The sequence below is a fragment of the Sycon ciliatum genome, chromosome 2 (assembly GCF_964019385.1).
Source record: "Sycon ciliatum chromosome 2, ocSycCili1.1, whole genome shotgun sequence".
Taxonomy (NCBI): domain Eukaryota; kingdom Metazoa; phylum Porifera; class Calcarea; order Leucosolenida; family Sycettidae; genus Sycon; species Sycon ciliatum.
The window spans coordinates 23,528,236-23,537,365 of NC_088644.1; the positions used below are offsets into that span (position 1 = coordinate 23,528,236).

The 9,130-nt window shown below is 46.4% G+C and overlaps 1 protein-coding gene and 2 long non-coding RNA genes across 3 annotated transcripts in view; 1 reads left to right on the forward strand and 2 right to left on the reverse strand.

Moving 5' to 3' along the window:
* Positions 1 to 1,271: 1,271 nt before the first annotated feature.
* LOC135810806 (uncharacterized) lies at positions 1,272 to 3,616 on the reverse strand. The gene is made up of 2 exons (XR_010552400.1): positions 3,281 to 3,616; positions 1,272 to 1,815 (listed from the first exon to the last, which is right to left on the reverse strand). It is a non-coding gene; the product is annotated as an uncharacterized LOC135810806 (long non-coding RNA).
* Positions 3,617 to 6,606: 2,990 nt separating this feature from the next.
* Positions 6,607 to 8,250, reverse strand: LOC135810807 (uncharacterized). The gene is made up of 3 exons (XR_010552401.1): positions 7,886 to 8,250; positions 7,633 to 7,793; positions 6,607 to 7,090 (listed from the first exon to the last, which is right to left on the reverse strand). It is a non-coding gene; the product is annotated as an uncharacterized LOC135810807 (long non-coding RNA).
* Positions 8,251 to 8,694: 444 nt separating this feature from the next.
* The window catches only part of LOC135809285 (protein SPEC3-like), a 3,880-nt gene continuing 3,444 nt past the window's right edge, over positions 8,695 to 9,130 (forward strand). The window contains exon 1 of the mRNA XM_065322608.1: positions 8,695 to 9,130. This exon is cut by the window's right edge and continues 431 nt beyond it. The gene's annotated coding sequence lies outside the window, so the exon portion shown is untranslated.

A 9,130-nucleotide genomic window follows, 5' to 3' on the forward strand; every position in this document is an offset into this window, starting at 1 on the left:
AAGAAAGACCCGAATATCGCGGTTGCTTTTCGAAATATCGCGGTGCTTTTCAAGTATCAAGGACAGTTTTCTACAATAACGCGGATGATTTTTCAAATATCGCGGATATCACGGACTTTTGTTCAAATCGCGGAAAACAACGCGGCCGCGGAATCGCAAGTTCCTGGAGGGACAGACTTTAGATCCACCTTTGCCGCTTTGGCTTTGGCTATGGACCAGCGTCCCCAGCTGCATCCACAGGTAGGAACCTCGTGCTACTGGTGCGTTCGGGTCCCGTCAATCGCGATTTAGGTGGATCAGTTCACATTTGGGAGGACAATGCGCCAGTTCTAATTTCTTACTTTTACGACGGGGCTGCACCAGTAGAGGTTTTTCAGAACCGCTCACAGAGCGGTTTTTATATGGGTAATATATTTATACCTCTCCATATTCACCGTGTGTGACCTCCTAATGGCTTGTTCCTCGCTGACAACTACTGCTAATTTCCCTTAGCGGTGTATATGGAGATATATACACCACTAAGGGAGAGCATGCCTAAGACTGTAAGTGTATATTATCCATATAAAAATCGCTCTGTGAGCGGTTCTGAAAAACCTTTACTGGTACTGCCCCGTCATAAAAGTAAGAAATTAGAACTGGCCCATTGTCCCCCCAACTGCGAACTGATCCACCTAAATCGCGAATGACGGGACCCGAACGCACCAGTAGCACGAGGTCGGGAGGGCACAGGATCACGGCAATTATCACAGGGTAACACCAGTAGTAGTAGTAGAATTTATTATTTTGATAGGGAAGCCTACCGCTAGTACAGTACATGGCCTATGGTCCGGACCAACGTCCCCATCTGCATCCACAGGTAGGAACCTCGTGCTACTGGTGCGTTCGGGTCCCGTCATTCGCGATTTAGGTGGATCAGTTCGCAGTTGGGGGGACAATGGGCCAGTTCTAATTTCTTACTTTTATGACGGGGCAGTACCAGTAAAGGTTTTTCAGAACCGCTCACAGAGCGATTTTTATATGGATAATTTCAGCTCTTTTTCCGTTCCCTCCCCACCCCAACCCCGAAGGTAAACATGATGACCACGTGCGCGATGTACTGTATGTAGCCATGCGACTGCAATAACACACTGATTCATACCAGCCCTCCCCGCCTCGCTACCCCGCACACAGATACACAAACAATCAAAAAGTCATGTGTATGCACACGGCACACACACGTGGCCACGCACACATATGCACATGCACACGACACAAACAGGAAATTTTTCATGTATAATGCCATGCAAAGCAGTGGCCACCGTACTTGAGGAAGTCAGTTGTGAAAGAAAAATAATTCAACTACAGCGTGTAGACAAGCTGACGGCCAAAGCACAACATAGCAAACATGACATTTGCCCAAGGATTGCAGTTTGCAGACCATGCCATGGAAGCAGCGAATACAGAATGTAATATCATACAAAGTGACAAGCAAGGACGTGGCCATCATACACCAGAAACTTGCAGAAAGTCACATATCCAACAGATAGAGAAGTGAACAGCAATCTGATACAGCCCACACAGGACAAAGCGGACCTGATACTCGTCCCAGGATCGCAACTGGCAAACCCTTTTCAATGCATAACATGCAGGTGTACGTTAGACGCATGAACATCTGACCGTGTCGCCAGCATACAATGTCATCACATGTTTACCCCACAAGTTACACACATGCACAGTAGAAGCACAATGAAAGCAATGGAAAAGTACGATGTGGTTGCTGAAGCATCTTCACACTTCAAATTCAGACTTCAATGCGGTCGTCACGGGATGATATACCTGCAAGATACAAGTGATGAAGAAAGAAAGCAGGTCGTGAGGTAGGCTATGAGACACCACAAACGGTTCACCTACATGTCTGTTCAGGGCTAGTGCACTCACACGGAGAATTGTCATAATCGAGCATTTCCCAAACTGAGAAGTGCAATGAAATCCACTTGCATGCACAGGAGCAATTTTGCAATATTATGATGCGCAATTCGACACGATCTGCGATGCTGCGTGCGATGTGCCCTGCTGTCATGATAGTGACAGTCACCGTGGTATGTTTTGTCAACGTCGCCCGTGCACTCTTCTGTCAAGTCCAAAGTGCTCACATACTTGGCAATGTTTTTGCAGTGATTAACTTTTATCCTAGTTATGTCACGGGTAACTTTAATGAAGTACCCGCAGGCCGTGTCGATCTGCACATCGTCCACTCTCTCATGTACTTGGCCTGCTTTGTCTGTGTATCCATTTCATGTGCGATCCACAAAATCGACTAGACAGTGGGTGCAATACGCTCTCTACCTGAAGACGTTCTTCTGGCGACATCTCGCCATGTACTTGGCCTGGCTTTGTCTGTGTATCCATTTCATGTTCGATCAACAAAATCTCAATGCACTACAGAGACTAGACAGTGGGTGCAATACGCTCTCTATCTGAAGACGTGAACCATTAAATTTTTGGAAAAGTTATACGTACACCTGAAACGTAATGAAGTACAGGAATAGAGAGAGTGACTACAATACGCTCTCGACCTGATAATAGAGAGGTTCCGGGGTACGATTTTCCGTGCCAAAATCCGTATGGGCGCTACGGATTTTTTCCAGACGTGCTCCATACGATTTTTCGGCACGGAGAATCCGTGTGGACTGGCTTTCATACGAACCATGTTTCGTATGGAGATTTTGCGTCATCGGGTGCAGAAAGATTTTCGCGTACAAATTTGGTACGAGAAACATCGATTTTCCGCGGGAAGTTTTGATTTCGGTACAAATTTTCAAAATAGAAAGGCATAGCGCGGGAATGTGACGTGTTTGCGATCGTAACCTAGGCAATGACGGCAAACACATACGTTCCGTACCCCGGAACTTTTCACTGCTCGAAAACGACGTATAAAATATCCGTAGCGCCTCCACGGATTTTGGCACGAAAAATCGTACTTCGGAACCTCCCTAATAGTGATAACGTGAGTACGAGACACTCTCCACCTGATAACGTGTTAGAAGGTAACATGTCTACAGTCCCACCGTACCCTTCCGACACGACTGTAGACCATTAAATTTTTTTTGAGAAGTTATACGTACACCTTAAACGTAATGAAGTACAGGAATAGAGAGAGTGACTACAATACGCTCTCGACCTGATAACGTGTTAGTAGAAGGTAACAGGGCTACAGTCCCACCGTACCCTTCATCATTCCTCATTCACCATCGCGCGATACCCTGGCACACACTGGCAACATATCAATGGGGTGCCTTACCGTCGTCTAGAGGAGACGTCTTCGCAGCAATATTTTCCCTCCTGCGCATTCAGTCGCCGACGCGACAGCGTTCACGGGGCCGTTCCAGTTGCGGAAGACATTCGATTCATCGGGCCAATTCAGAAACAGGGCCGTGGACACACAGGGGGCAGAGGAGAGACATTGTTAGTGGACAAGAAATATGCAGTGGCAAGTGGCGAGTGCCGCATGGATGTCAAGTTGTCATGCACAATTCAGCTATTACTTACGGTCCAGCTGGTCCTGCCATTGCTCGCTCGTCCTGGTTCCTCCTCGTTCGTCTTCCTGCACGTCTGCACTTCTCCTTCCCCACCGTTGGCTTTGGCTTTGCGGTACGGGGGTGCGGGAAGGAATTCCCACCATGACTCTCCATGTACATGTCCACGGCCACGTCAGCAGTTTGTATAGTACCGGAAGGAGTTCCCACGATGTCTCCAAAGGCCAAGAGCGGACGTCTTTGCAGCAATTCTTTTCGCCCTGCGCATTTAGTTCGCCGACGATGTCTCCAAACTACCAAAGGCAAAGGCCTAGAGCCTAGTAGTAGAGACTAGAGGGGACGTCTTTGCAGCAATTCTTTTCACCCTAGTACCGGTATACCCTGCACATTCACTCCGCCGACACAACAGCGTTTACGGGGCCGTTCCAGGTGCAAAAGGTCCACGTCAGCAGTTCTCAACTATTTCGCGTACGGGATAGTCGCCGCGACAGCGTTTAAGGGGTCGTTCCAGGTGCAAAAGGTATCCATCAGGGAGTCGTACTCAAACTAGGGAGGTGACACGGCACAGAAATCCGTGTCACAGGGGTTGACTCGCACCCGTGACCCCTCGTTGTTATTTTTGGAATAGTTCAGTCCAGTCCAGTCCGAAAGGTCATACTCGGATCGACTCGCCTTCTGTACTTCACCTCCAAGCGTACCGCATGGGTACCGGGTGTCTAGTTTTTGAAATTATTGAGGCAGCACATTTCGTTTACAGCCCATCACTCGCCAGTATTCTTTGAAAGACTACCAGCAATTTGTTTAGCTCCTGCCATGTCCGAACTACTTGATAGCAGTGATGGCAACATCAGCAGTTATGAGACGGCGTGTAGTGTTACGGTAACTGTTCAGAACTGTTCAGAGTCGTATCCTAGGTTAATCCGAATACTAAAAATTGACCCAAATTGCACATAGCACGAAGCTGGTTTTTGAAAATTGTAAGTCGTGTATCTGCCCCATTTCTTCTTTATGACTTGCACAATACACCAGTCTTCCTAAACAACACATTTCTAGCAGGGGTTAAGTGCCATATAAGAGAAGTACAGCCAGTGATATTGTCATGTTGAAATACTACAATTTTGACACAAATTACATATAACACGCAGCCAGGTTTTGAAAAATGTAAGTCGTGTATCTGCCCCATTTCTTCTTTATGACTTGCACAATGGTCCAGTCTGCCTAAATAACACATTTATAGCAGGGGTTATGTACCATATTAGAGAAGTACAGCCAATGATATTGTCATGTCTAAATACTACAATTTTGACACAAATTAGACATAACACGAAGCTGGTTTTTGAAAATTGTAAGTCGTGTATCTGCCCCATTTCTTCTTTATGACTTGCACAATACACCAGTCTTCCTAAACAACACATTTATAGCAGGGGTTAATTACCATACAAGAGAGCTACATTGTACATCTAGTCATACTGTCATAAACAGCCAGCATTTTTCCTGCAGCAGTCACACCACCATCATCATTATTTCCAGGGAAATCCTCTTACATTGTCAGCTCCTACGTCGTTAGATACAATGTAGGGGCTATAGGACCGGCTCGTCAAAAATAGAGAACCTGAACAAGCGTGCTCGGGACGTCTCAGCAATCGTAGTATGCCTGAGCACTCCAATAAAAACTTGATCAATGGCAAAATCGTTCCCCACAGAAAAATCATACTTTGCGGGTCTTGCGTTGCACGCTTGGAGGTGAAGTACAGAAGGCGAGTCGATCCGAGTATGACCTTTCGGACTGGACTGGACTGAACTATTCCAAAAATAACAACGAGGGGTCACGGGTGCGAGTCAACCCCTGTGACACGGATTTCTGTGCCGTGTCACCTCCCTAGTTTGAGTACGACTCCCTGGTATCCATCAATGGCACTTTGCAGTATGGGGTACGGAAAAGGGGCCTCCTCGTTCGACTTCGTCGACTTCTGCAGTTCTCCTTCCCGTCAGGGGTACCGAAAGGGGCCTCCTCGCAGTTGTCCTTGCCGTCAGGTCCACGTCATGCAGTTCTCAACTATTTCGCGTACGGGATAGTCGTCTTTGTCGTACGCGACATCGGCGTTTACCGAGTGGCGCATGGCATGGGGCTGTTAAGTGTGACGTCACGGCTCCTTCGATACGCATAGCAACGGAGAGCACTGGGGACAAACAAAAGTCGCGTCCTCTGGATGGAACCAGATGTCAAGGGCAACAGCATCTAAATGACTGGAGAGACAGCAGTTTTTCTTTGCTTTTTCTTCAAGCGATTGTTGTCGCTCTTTACTCTTTGTTCTTTCCTCTACAAAACTCCTGTAGTCGTCGAGTGTCTTCGTGATGGCTGTGAAATTGGCTGCCCACAGTAAAACTCCGTGTTTGAGAGTGCTTTGAAGATGTTTCGCGTCCTGATGGATCAAGGTATGAGCGCTCCTTGTGGATTCGATTATATATAGGTGAGTTGTTCAAGAAATCAGTGTCTTCTTTCTGTCTCTGCCCTCACGCTGGCACAATATCAGCCTCTATATCCATGACAGCTCGCACCTCCCGTAAACTGCATGACTTAGATATATTTTCGCCCTCCGTGGTGATTGAAGACCCATGGAAGAATTTATTATGTTCAGAACGATGTCCGTAGAATATAAAATAAAATAATTCTAGGGAATTGTCATAGGGTATTTTTGGAAGGATGGAGACAGAGAGAGAGAGAGAGAGAGAGAGAGAGAGAGCACTGTTTGAAGTGTTTGTCTCACTGTAATTACTCCAGATTATTGAATGTTGTATGATCTACTCTATATTTTCCACAATCGTTTTTCCTGATTTGCGGGATCTCTTCTTTTGCTGTTTGCGTGTTTACAGGAAGTGGCTGTCTGGTGTAACTGCACCAGATCCTGCGGAAATTAAGTCAGATGCAGAGGCAGGGTCGTCCAGTGATGCAACACTGCCGTTCTGTGTGCAACGTTACCGCTAATACCCCCGGCGAAAACACAAAAAAGACAAACAAGTGAAAAGACTACAGTGTTGACCGTTTTGCTAATAAATGCATGACTGCTCCGACAGTCGATAATCGAAACACAGAGCACCAGCATGATGTTTTCATATTGGGAACCACACAACAGCTCAGTTCTCAAGCCCAAAAATTGATGAATACAAATACAGAGCGACGGAACAAGAGATCATCTGGCAACCAAACAAACCTGGGTCTAATGCACTGAATAGTCCTGAAATATGCAGGCCAGACAAAGCAGTGCAAGCACATAATGTTACATGCATTGCAGAACAAAGTGTAACCAAAGATACACAGGGTTATAGCTGCACACTTGTGCATGTGCTCGCTCAGCCCAAGAACACACGATCATGATGATAGAAACAATCCGGGGGAAACACGCTAACACCGAAGTAAGCATCAACACGTAAATAGTGCAGCTCTGAAAAATTACATTGACATGTACATTGGTGTGTCGAGTAGTGTCAGGCTTGAATAATCATCCAACCAAGACTTCATCAGGTCCCAGACGCTGAGATCGCACGCCGAATGTGAAGTGCACCTAGCCTTGAACCTGTCGCACAAGGCACACATATATGGCAAAATGACATACACTCTGATTATTTCCAGAGGCCAATTATGACAGAACACAGAAATGAAACCACAGCCACAACCAAGTAAACGCAAAGGAAGTTAGTCAAAATAATCCATGCAGTGCTCTCTTAATTGCAGCGCTGATTGCAGTGTTGCGTCATAGCCCGATACCCGCTGAGCACAGACACAACTCCATTCGTCAGGGGCAAGACATACTCTTTTGGAATAAAGTCATAAAGTACAGCGTTCCAATGACATTACGGACACCTCGTGCAAATGCATGGTCTGTTCATCTGGCCGACTCGGCCATGCATGAGAGTGTGTGCATGTACATGCGCGCGCTTGCGCGCGCGCACACACACACACACCATGTATTCGGTGCGTATGGTGTAGTAGTTGCGGGACAATGAAGATGGAATCATTATCATGATGTTACATGTACATCTACAGTGTATGTTTGAGTGTAAAGTAAATTTTATTTTATTGCACATTTCTTCGACACAACTAATAATTATTACTTACTTCACATGTTCGCATTTCTCATAATCGATCCACCTGCACTCCGTATCAGTCGAGGAAAAATTCTCCCAGATATACACTAGTCACCACAGCCATGTGATGACATTGGAATGGGCCCCAAGTACGATTGCACTCTCTAGTTACAATAAATTTGGCCAGATTATCTGTGAAGACAAAATGCAATGCATAGCGGCAATCGATGGATGAAGAGAGAGTTTGTAAATACCCATATCTTTCCACTTGTTCAGGAGCTTACCTTTTGGAGTTCACATCGTTTACACGATCTCTCATGCTGTCTTGCACCTTGGTTTTGTTGACCATGGATACGCCAACCCAGAAAACATTCTACAGGAGCTACTAATGCAGAGCGTTTTTCACGCTCGATCTCGGCGATCTACCTTGTCACGCCAATAAAATCCTCCGTGACACTGGCTACAGTCACAAGAGACGTCTCAGTAAGGTAATGAGCACGACAACATCGTCGAGATCAAGGACAAAGAGAAAACAAAACACTCACTGAAAACAGCAAAGAAGAAACGAAGAAATGTACACGATTCCTATATGTTGCCACTGACAACTGGTTCGGTGGAGACGACGCTACTTTTGTTTGTCCCCAGTGGGATCGTTGTTATGCGTATCGAAGGAACTGTGACGTCATCACTTAACAGCCAGACCGTTGACGGGGTCACGTGTCAAAAAAGTATCAACTAAGTCACAGTAAGTGTCGACTACGTGTCGACCACGTGTATAGCGGTACACTCAGCGGTACACTAATTCTCGTGCCATTCTCGTGTCATAAAACTGGAACATCGAGTACCAGTATGGAAAGGCTTCAGACAGGAAGCCTTGTATATGGAGTGAGGTATAATGTATACGTATTATACATGTACTCTGAGTGGAAGTCGGTTGCCGGTACGGATAGTGCATGGTAGTTTGCCGGTATACCGGTAGTTAGTGCAAAGCAGAGTATCCGTGTCGGTGTCACGGATACCATTACCACTAGCAGTACTGTCAGTGTCAGCAATGCACGGCAAGCAGCTAGCTGTGGGTGGCCGTGGACGACAACGAGTAAGAACATTGTGGTGCCACTGCACTGGCGGATATCATCTTTGTCTCACGAAATTCGGAATCTGAGCAGCAAATACTTGATCATTTCACTTGGCCAGTTGGTAAACTACATAGTTGGTATCGACTGTGACAGTGCCGAAGACCGATAGAGCGTTGCGCTTAGCACCATTCATTGTTTGCACGGACGGCTGTTGGTCCGTCTCAACTACCGCATTCTGTTCTCACCGACTCGTCGACCTTGAAAACAGAAGCGCCGCAGCCCCAAACTCTACTGAGTACTCGGAACTGCCCTGTTGTGTAGGCTTAGTCAGTTAGTGGCTTACTCCGAGCAGGGTCTGCCTACAAGTAACGAGGTTAGATAAAAAGGAGAGAAGGACAGAGAGGAACAGCGACAGTTGCGTAACGTTTGCTTGTATTTTGATCAACGAAGAGA